Here is a 9,618-nt window from a genome sequence, read left to right as displayed (position 1 = left end):
TGGATCTTAAAACAAGGAGAAATCAATCTGGTTCTTAAAAAATAAGGCTTTTACTTAAAGAAAAAGGTAAAAATCATCTCTGTAAAATTAGTATGGAAAATACTTTACAGGGTAATCAAACTTAAAGAGCTCAGAGGACCCCCCTCTGTCTTAGGTTCAAAGTACAGCAAACAAAGATACACACTCTGGTAAAAAGGTACATTTACAAGTTGAGAAAACAAAGTGAATCTAAGACGCCTTGCCTGTCTTTTTACTTACTAGTTTGAAATAGGAGAGACTTGTTTAGAAAGATGGGGAGAACCTGGATTGATGTCTGGTCCCTCTCAGTCCCAAGAGCGAACCACCCCTTAAAACAAAGAGCACACACAAAAGCCTTTCCCCCCCCAAGATTTGAAAGTATCTTGTCTCCTTATTGGTCCTTGGGGTCAGGTGTCAGCCAGGTTACCCGAGCTTCTTAACCCTTTACAGGTAAAAGGATTTGGAGTCTCTGTACACAGAGAGCTGTTACCCTTCCCTTTATAGTTATGACAGCTCCACAATATCTGTGAGAGGAAGGGGGAGACATTTATGGCAGGGTGGGAGGTTAAGGCAAATTGCCTGGCCGCTGATTACGCGCAGCCAGACCCCAGGGCGGTTAGAAGAGTACAGGAGGGTGCGGTGCGCATCAGAGAAGCTTTGAAAACCAGTTTCATGACTGGCCAGGCTACGGTGTGAAAGTTCTGTTTGTTTCTCCTTGATGACCCTCCCCCCGGTGCACTCTACTTCCCCCTTCGATCACCACTTGCAGAGGCAATAAAGTCATTGTTGCTTCACATTCATGTATTCTTTATTAATTAATCACAAAAATAGGGAGATAACTGCCAAGGTAGCCCGGGAGGGGTAGGGGAGGCAGGAAGCACTGGGTGGGGTGGGGGAGGAGGGAAGGACAAGGCCACACTGCATTTCAAAACTTTAAAACTTATTGAAGGTCAGCCTTCTGTTGCTTGGGCAATCCTCTGGGGTGGAGTGGCTGGGTGGCCGGAGGCCCCCCCACCACGTTCTTGGGTGTCTGGGTGAGGAGGCAATGGAACTTGGGGAGGAGGGCTGTTGGTTACACAGGGGCTGTAGCGGCGGTCTGTGCTCCTGCTGCCTTTTCTGCAGCTCAACCGTATGCTGGAGCATATGAGTTTGATCTTCCAGGAGCCTGAGCATCAACTCTTGCCTTCTGTCAGCAAGCTGACGCCACCTATCATCTTCAGCCCGCCACTTACTCTCTTCAGCCCGCCAACTCTCCTCACGTTCATAGTGTGCTTTCCTGCACTCTGACATTGTCTGCCTCCACGCATTCTACTGTGCTTTGTCAGTGTGGGAGGACAGCAGGAGCTCAGAGAACATTTCATCCCGAGTGTGTTTTTTTCACCTTCTAATTTTCGCTAGTCTCCTCGAAGGAGAAACATCTGCACCTGGTGGAGGAAAAGGGAGAATGGTAGTTAAAAAGACACATTTTAGAGAACAATGGGTACACTCTTGCACGTTAAACCTTGCTGTTCACATTACACAGCACATGTGCTTCCATTACAAGGTTGCATTTTGCCTCTTGTATTGAGGGCCTGCCGGTTTAGTGTGAGAGATCACTCACACTTCACCCATCCCCCCACCACATGGGTGAGAGCGGGGAACATTTCTGTTCAGCCACAGCCAAACAGCCAAGCAGGAATGAGCACCTCTGAATGTCCCCTTAATAAAAGCACCCTATTTTAACCAGGTGACCATGAATGATATCACTCTCCTGAGGATAACACAGCGAGATAAAGAACGGACGTTGTTTGAATGCCAGCAAACACCAGGACCATATGCTGCCATGCTTTGTTATGCAATGATTCCAGACTACGTGCTACTGGCCTGGCGTGGTAAAATGTCCTACCATGGCAGACGGAATAAGGCCGTCCTCCCCAGAAAACTTTTGCAAAGGCTTTGGGAGTACATCCAGGAGAGCTTTATGGAGATGTCCCTGGAGGATTTCTGCTCCATCCCCATACACGTTAACAGACTTTTCCAGTAGCTGTACTGGCCATGAATGCCAGGGCAAATTAATCACTAAACATGCTTGCTTTTAAACCATGTGTAATATTTACAAAGATACGCTCACCAGAGGTCCCTTCTCTGCCTTCAGGGTCTGGGAGCACACCTTGGGTGGGTCCGGGGGTTATTGGCTCCAGGTCCAGGGTGAAAAACATATCTTGGCTGTTGGGGAAACTGGTTTCTCTGCTTCCTTGCTGTGAGGTATCTTCCTTGTCCCCAAAACCCGCTTCCGTGTTGCGTGATTCTCCATTGACGGAGTCAAAGCACAGGGTTGGGGTAGTGGTGGCTGCATGGAATGCAACTCATCACAGAAGCAGCATGTTCAGGGCTCTGATCCGGAGCGGTCGTTTGCCTCTCTGTTTTTTTTGTAGACTTGCCTTAGCTCCTTAATTGTCACGCGGCACTGCTTTGTGTCCCTGTTATGGCCTCTGTCCTTCATGCCCTTTGAGACTTTTTCTAATGTTTTGGCATTTTGTTTACTGGAACGGAGTTCAGCTAGCACGGATTCATCTCCCCATATGGCGAGCAGATCCCATACCTCCCGTTCGGTCCATGCTGGAGCTCTTTTGCGATCCTGGGACTCCATCATGGTCACCTCTGTTGATGAGATGTGCACTCACCTGCACCTTGCCACACTGGCCAAACAGGAAATAAGATTCAAAAGTTTGCTGGCCTTTTCCTGTCTAGCTGGCCAGTGCATCTGAGTTGAGAGCACTGTCCAGAGCGGTCACAATGGAGAACTCTGGGATAGCTCCCGGAGGCCAATACCGTCGAATTGCGTCCACACTACCCCAAATTCGACCCGGCAAGGCTGATTTCAGCGCTAATCCCCTCATCAGAGGTGGAGTAAAGAAATTGATTTAAAGAGCACTTTAAGCAGAAAAAAAGGGCTTCATCATGTGGCTGGGTCCAGGCTTAAAATCGAGGTAACGCTGCTAAATTCGACGTAAAATCATAGTGTAGACCAGGCCTAAGAATCCCATAGCCTCATCTCCAAATTCCTGAGTCCAAAGATCACATCAGAGACTCAACTTTGTTTTACATCAGGTAAACAAACCTCTCTCATTCCTTCAGGTTGAAATTTGAATCATTATCTATTTCTGTGGTCTCAATTGTCATAGAATAAAATCATTTCACCATCACTCCTCTCCTAGTTTCAATCCATGAGATTATCTTCTCCATTTCTCCAGCCCAACTCAAGATTTTTCTACTGCAAGGCTGAATTTCCATCATGGCATTATGGAGAAGTTGGCTGGCATATATATATATATTTTTTTTACAATTTGATTTGATAATTATATTTTGTTTGGTTGTGTGGCAGCTGGTTTTCATTTCGGTGTTTCATTTCAAAAAGTATTGCGGGGGTTAATATGAAGTAAAATAATGGCTTGGGAGCAAGTTGTGTTCTTAGGTAGGTAAGTAGGTTGTCTCATTTCAATTTTTCACCAAAACAAAATAAAAATGGGGGTTTTGAACATCCTGTGATATTTTCAAGCAGAAATGGATTTTTTTTTCAGTTAACAGAAATTAGTTTTGGAAAACCTTTTTTCCATCTTTTTGCAAAAAGTCTGAAAAAAAAATCATGGCAAATTTAATTTTGTTTCCTTTCAAACTGTTCCAGGACAGTAATAGGCATTTTTGATCAGATCCAGTGTCTGCAGTGAAGCGTTTTGAATGTGAAAAGTGTTCTGTAAATATCAATCATCATCCTCTCCCCCTTTGATACCCAACACTCACTGTAGAACCTAGGGTAGGTGTATTGTGCATCTGCCCTAAGAGGTGGGATACCTCAATAGACAAAACAATGAGCAGCTTTTTTTTAAACAGGTGGCAGGTTTCTGCATCAATGGATATTTTCTTTGGATGATGAGATAATGAAATTATCAGGCTGAGATCTGAAAGGCTCCTAAGGGTTTTAGTTACTTCAGTGCTATTGAAAACTCAAAGATCTAGTTACAGGGCCATTAGGTAAATAGAATTAGGTTGTGGGATTTAATTGATGAGCCTATAGTAAATTTTAAATGTATCTTCTCCAAATTGTGGTGGGGTCATAGATTATCAATATTCTGTTTCAGGCATTAAGATTCACAGATACAGATTCCAAGGCCAGAAGGGGCCATTGTGACCATCTAGTCTGATCTGCGGTATAGCACAGTCAGAGAACTGCCCAGACAAAAAATCTCCCTAGTCTGGGAGGCTCATGGGACCTTGGCTCTAAAATATTGTCAAGTTATATTGATTACCATGTCCCCCCAATTTCACTTCAGTATTATTTTTATATTGAAGAATTGGCTTCAGTTCCCCTAGATACACTGGATGGCAAATGCAGAATGGAGAAATCAAACATCCATCACCACGTTCCTCCTCCTGGGATTTGGGGATCTCCCAGAGCTGCAGACCCTCCTCTTCCTGCTGTTTCTGGTGATCTACATCACGACCATGGCCGGGAACATCCTCATCATTGCACAAGTTGTGGCTGATCAGCACCTTCACACCACCATGTACTTCTTCCTTGGGAACTTGTCCTGCTTGGAGACCTGCTACACTCCACCTTCCTGCCCAGGATGCTGGCATGTCTCCTGACTGGGGACAGAACCATTTCTGCCAGTGGCTGCATCATGCAATATTATTTTGTTTCTTCCCTAGCATCCGCAGAATGTTATTTCCTATCTGTGATGTCGTATGATCGGTACATAGTGGTGTGTAAACCGCTACACTATGCATCACTTATGAAGGGCAGATTGTGTCTCCAGCTAGCAGCTGGGTCTTGGATAAGTGGCTTTGTTGCTACTGACATAATTGTGTCCATAACGGCTCAGTTAACTTTCTGTGGCCCATATGAAATTTACCATTTCTTTTGATATTTCACACCACTGGTAAAAATGTTTTGCAGTGGCAACTGGGTGTTGGAACTTGCGGGTTTTACAGAGAAGTACCCTGCCTTGCCCAGCTCCCAGTCACTCGTGATGACTCAGTTTCAGCCTTATCATCCTGGGCTGAAATTGTTGTGTGGGGGAAGGCCAATATGCCAGGTTCAGGAATAGGGTGCAAGGGCCGAGATCCCTAAAAGGAGGATTCCCAGCTTGTTGTTTGTGGCTACTTCTGTTCCAGGACTGATGTATATAGTGTAAACAAACAAGTTATGCTAGGAAATTACCCAGACTGCTCATCACTGGTTCTGCTCCAATGGGAAACCAACCTGCAAGATGCTGAGTTCTGCCTCCACTCAACAGAAGGTATTGTTAAAGAAACATTTGTAGATAACAACAACAAAATTCCTTGGGAGTGTGAGAGAGATTGCCTTCCAGTAAAATCTCTCGTTTGCAAAACTATGGATGAAATTTACTTTACATTCAGTTTCCAGTGTGTTTGTTAAACTGCTCAGCTTCAACACCCAATGCAGCAGACCTGACTCAGCTTAGCCATTGTTATCCTGGTAGTTGTTCCATTGACAGCAGCGGGACACCTGACATGAGCCAAGATTACTGAGCAGAGTCACTCTCTGTAGGGCCATGCACTCCATGGGTGCAGCGGTACAGTTCAGCCGTGCACAGCAATGACCTCATACAGCAGGGAGCAGACAGGCGATTCCTCTGGGCATGGGAGGTTGGTTGCATCAGGATATTTGTTTGTACTGTCTGCACAGAAAACACAGCACTAACTCCCCAGGCTCAGCCCCTTCAGAGATGGAATCAAGGGAGATGCAACCTGCCACGGAGAAGGATACAAGTATGCGGAGTCCACTGGACAGTGTCAATAGAGGGGAAAGAGCATGTTCTAACACAGTGCACAGCAACTGCTCATCCATTCAGGTGGATGCACGGGTCTTTACTGAGAAGATCCAGTTTCTACCAAATGATGACATCCAAGAATTTCAGTGGTGGAAACTGAAACCTGGCCCCCAGACTCTGAGAAAGAAGAGCTCATCAACTGAAGCTTCAGCTCTCCTGTGGTTACAGGTGAGCACCCTCTTCCTGACTGTTTCTCTATCCCACCTTCCAAACAGGGGCATGAAGGTGCTTTGTGAATATTGCATGCAGCGTTATTGTAGCTGTGTTGGTCCCAGGACGTTAGAGACACAAGGTGGGGGAGGTAATATCTGTTTTTGAACCAAGTTCTGTTGGTTCAAATGTTATATTTGTGAATATTAGCCATCTTAGCCTCACCTTCCCACAGCAATGCCAATCAGTGTTAATAGCACCATTTAACAAGGAGCAAATTGAGATACACGTCTTTTGAAAGATCCTCAGCTGGAGATTTGGCTCATTCACTCCAGTGGAGCTACGACCAATTTACACCACCTGGGGACCTGGCTCAGGATAAATAGGGTGATGCCTGGAATAGAATAATGGAAATGAACAAGTGAAGCTGATAGAAAGGAATGTTAAAATGGCATGAAAGATGAGTAAAGTGTAAGAACCAAATTAGGAGGATGAGCAGGAATTTGAAGAACAAATTGTCTCAGTTAAAAGTAAATAACAAAAACTGTTTCACTCTGAGTCAGGAAGGTTGCAAGAGAATCCATGGGTCCACTGAACCATCAGGGAATAAAGAAGCTATAATCATTGCAGAGGGGCTAAGATTGAGATTTGCAAAGCCATTTAGGAACTGGGTGCCCTAATCTCCTATTAGAATTAATGTCCAGATCCCATAGATATTTTGACAACCTCCACCCAAATGATGTATTTGTATCGACCTTCACCTAAAGTGTTACGAAGTCACCTAAGCCAGGTCAATGTTTTCCAGGTAACAGCCTGTCAGAGGTTGAAATATCTAAAGAATCAGTTTTGGGATCCATTGGAATGGTGGGTTTCTCTGTATTACTTCAGGAAAATGTAGCAATATAGGAACTGCCAGATTAGATCAGACCCAAGGGCCATCTAGTCCAGTGTTTTGCTCCAAGAGTCATCAGCACTAAACGCTTCAGTGGCAAATGTAAGTACACTGCAGTAGCAGTTGTGAGATAATCTCCCAGCCCCACATGTGTTATGTTGGTCTATAAGAGAGATTGGCTGAACCCCCCAAACTTGAGGTTTAACATCCATTCCTAAACGCTGGTTGCCATTAAACATGGTAATGCTGGGTATTTATATGACTGTCAGAAATATCAAGTCGCTTCTAGAATCTAGTTCAGCCCTTCATGTCAATGACTTCTCGTGGCAATGAGAGTGATGCTCCCAATGTCGGTGTAAGAGTGTGAGTGCAAACCTCAAAGCAGACAGTTAAAAACAAGGGCACCTCATTGGCTGCAAATTCTAAACTTGGATTGCACCAACCAACTACCCTGAGTACAAATGCCTCAGGCACTTTAACAGCCTCGACAGAGTCACCGACAGTCCCCTTGGCTGTGCTGCTCTGTCGTGCCACCCAGGTGAGCGCATCTCTGATTGATGGCCCGTTATGCCAAGAATCGGAGCAATAATCAGGTCACTCCTGACTTAGCCCAGGTCCATCGCGCTTTAGGTCTCACACCAAAGACGCCGCTCATAGCCAATCCGACAGTGACCTATGTGAAAATTTGTGTTTTAAGTTTTAGGTTTCAAGTTCCACACCTTTTAATTTCACCATATGCCCCCCTGGCTCTTGCAGTGAGGGGCAGGGAAAATAGAAGTTGCTCATTCTACCTTCTGCAAATCATCATTGTACAGACTTTTATCATGTCCCCTCTTCTCCCTCTCCTCTCTAAGGTAACAACCCTCACCGCTAAGAGTCTCTTAAGGCCATTTTTGCATCTCTGGACCCTGTTCAGTTGTTGAGTCCAGACACTCGGAAGAGATTGTGTCCCCTCCCTCTAGGTACCCAAGGGAGGAGGTTGACTGGGTAATTGGTGAGGAAGAGAATGGCGCAAACCAAGCCATGAGGGGCATATTTTTCACATTATGGAAGGGTTGGGGGGCAAAAATTGGCCCCCCTCCCCAGTAAGGGTAGCCTACCCCTGCTAAGGGATAGATTCCCACTGGGAATGGTCTCTGGGAATGGAACTGGGAAGGGCTCTCTCTTAATTATGGAGAATCTGAATATTGAGATTCATAGTGGAGTGGAGCTGGACTGGGTTAAGAACGCCCCCACTGCTTGCTTTGATGCCCCAGTTAGCAGTGTTAAATGTGTGAGGGGACTAATTCAGGTTGTGGTCCTTATTCGTGAGGAATTATTACGTGTGTGAGTGACTCGTGAAGAGGATGCATGTGATCTCCTCTGGGGAGATGATGCTGTATTGGAGGAATAAGGCTGGATAGATGAGGGATGTTGATTTAATATTTTTACAGTTGTTTTTTACTAATAGCCTTTTTAGCAATTTAGAAGAGGATCACTTTAAGCCTTGTTTTTATAAGTATTTGGATTCATTTGAAGATCCATATTTTATTGAGGCTGGATGTTTTGATACTATTTTACATACTGATTTTAATATTCCGGATTAGAGAGACAGTAGCAGTGTGCAAAAGGATGGGATATTTTATTTAGAATATCCCGTAGAGTGCTATATTTGCCCAATATGTCCTAAGGTGTTAGCAACCTTCGTTAGATGGGCTAAGAACATGAACGTTGTTCACAAACGCATGGCTGTTAGAGTCATGTGTCAGAAATATGGCAAGCATTCCCATTTTCATAACATCACATGCCACTACCCCAAGTGTGTACCTAAAGAGGCAGCCAGTTTGGAAAGGGGTTTCACCCGTTTGTTCTGTGAGTCTGCTTTCCAGATCTGGTTTAAGTCAACATACTCGGCATAGGTATTCAGCAGCAAGGAATGAGCAAAGGAAAGAAGTTAGATAGAGGGAAATGCTATTAGTTCACATGTGTGGACAGATCTGGAAATTGAACTCTTACTTCAGCTAGAGGTTAAAAATGCTGGGATAAGGAATATTAATAAGTGTATTGAAAATGAATTGAAGACCAAAACTAATAAACTAATTTCAGATAAGAGAAGAGATTTAGCCAAAAAGAGGGTTAGGGAAGATATAGCAACTGTTCTCCTAGGTGGCAAGGGAGCTGGTTAGACGTTGCGGGCCCTTGGGAGAAGAAGATACAATCTTTTAAAAGAACATCCAATGGTTACAGGGTGTCCAAATTGTGTAGGCAGGGAAGAAATGCTGCACAAATCTTAAATAGTTTAGATGAGATAGAACAACAGTTGAGAACATCACAAATTGCATCAGCTGGATGGGGTATGAGAGAAGAAACGTGTAAATCATTGATGGATGCCTGTGAAATTGAACAAGTAGAGAAGCAGGATATAGATATTGAGAATGAGGCAAGAGGTACAAGAAATAGAATAGATAGGAAGAATCAACAGTTTTAGTTAGGAGATATGCCACTAAGAAAGCTAGATATAAATTTGATCACAGGGTATTTGACAAGGGTAGGAAGATATTAGCATAGATTATTATGGGCGAACCAGAGAAAACTAAATCTTGTATCCCCTTTAATGAGATTGAACGGGATTATGTGGAGATATTAGATAAAATCAACCATGGTAGTACAGCAGGATGGCCTCCAGCAGAGGATCGGGCTGATAACACTGCTCTACAGCCAAAATGCTTCTGAAATAAATGTAGT

General features: G+C 44.3%; 1 pseudogene; it reads left to right on the top strand.

Annotated features, from left to right (window-relative positions):
* The first annotated feature begins 5,792 nt into the window (after positions 1 to 5,792).
* LOC112117411 overlaps positions 5,793 to 9,618 on the top strand; it is a 7,995-nt pseudogene continuing 4,169 nt past the window's right edge.

The sequence above is a fragment of the Terrapene carolina genome, unplaced genomic scaffold, assembly GCF_002925995.2.
Source record: "Terrapene carolina triunguis isolate 2854851 unplaced genomic scaffold, T_m_triunguis-2.0 Scaffold233, whole genome shotgun sequence".
Classification (NCBI taxonomy): domain Eukaryota; kingdom Metazoa; phylum Chordata; order Testudines; family Emydidae; genus Terrapene; species Terrapene triunguis.
This window is presented reverse-complemented; position numbering and strand designations above follow the sequence as displayed.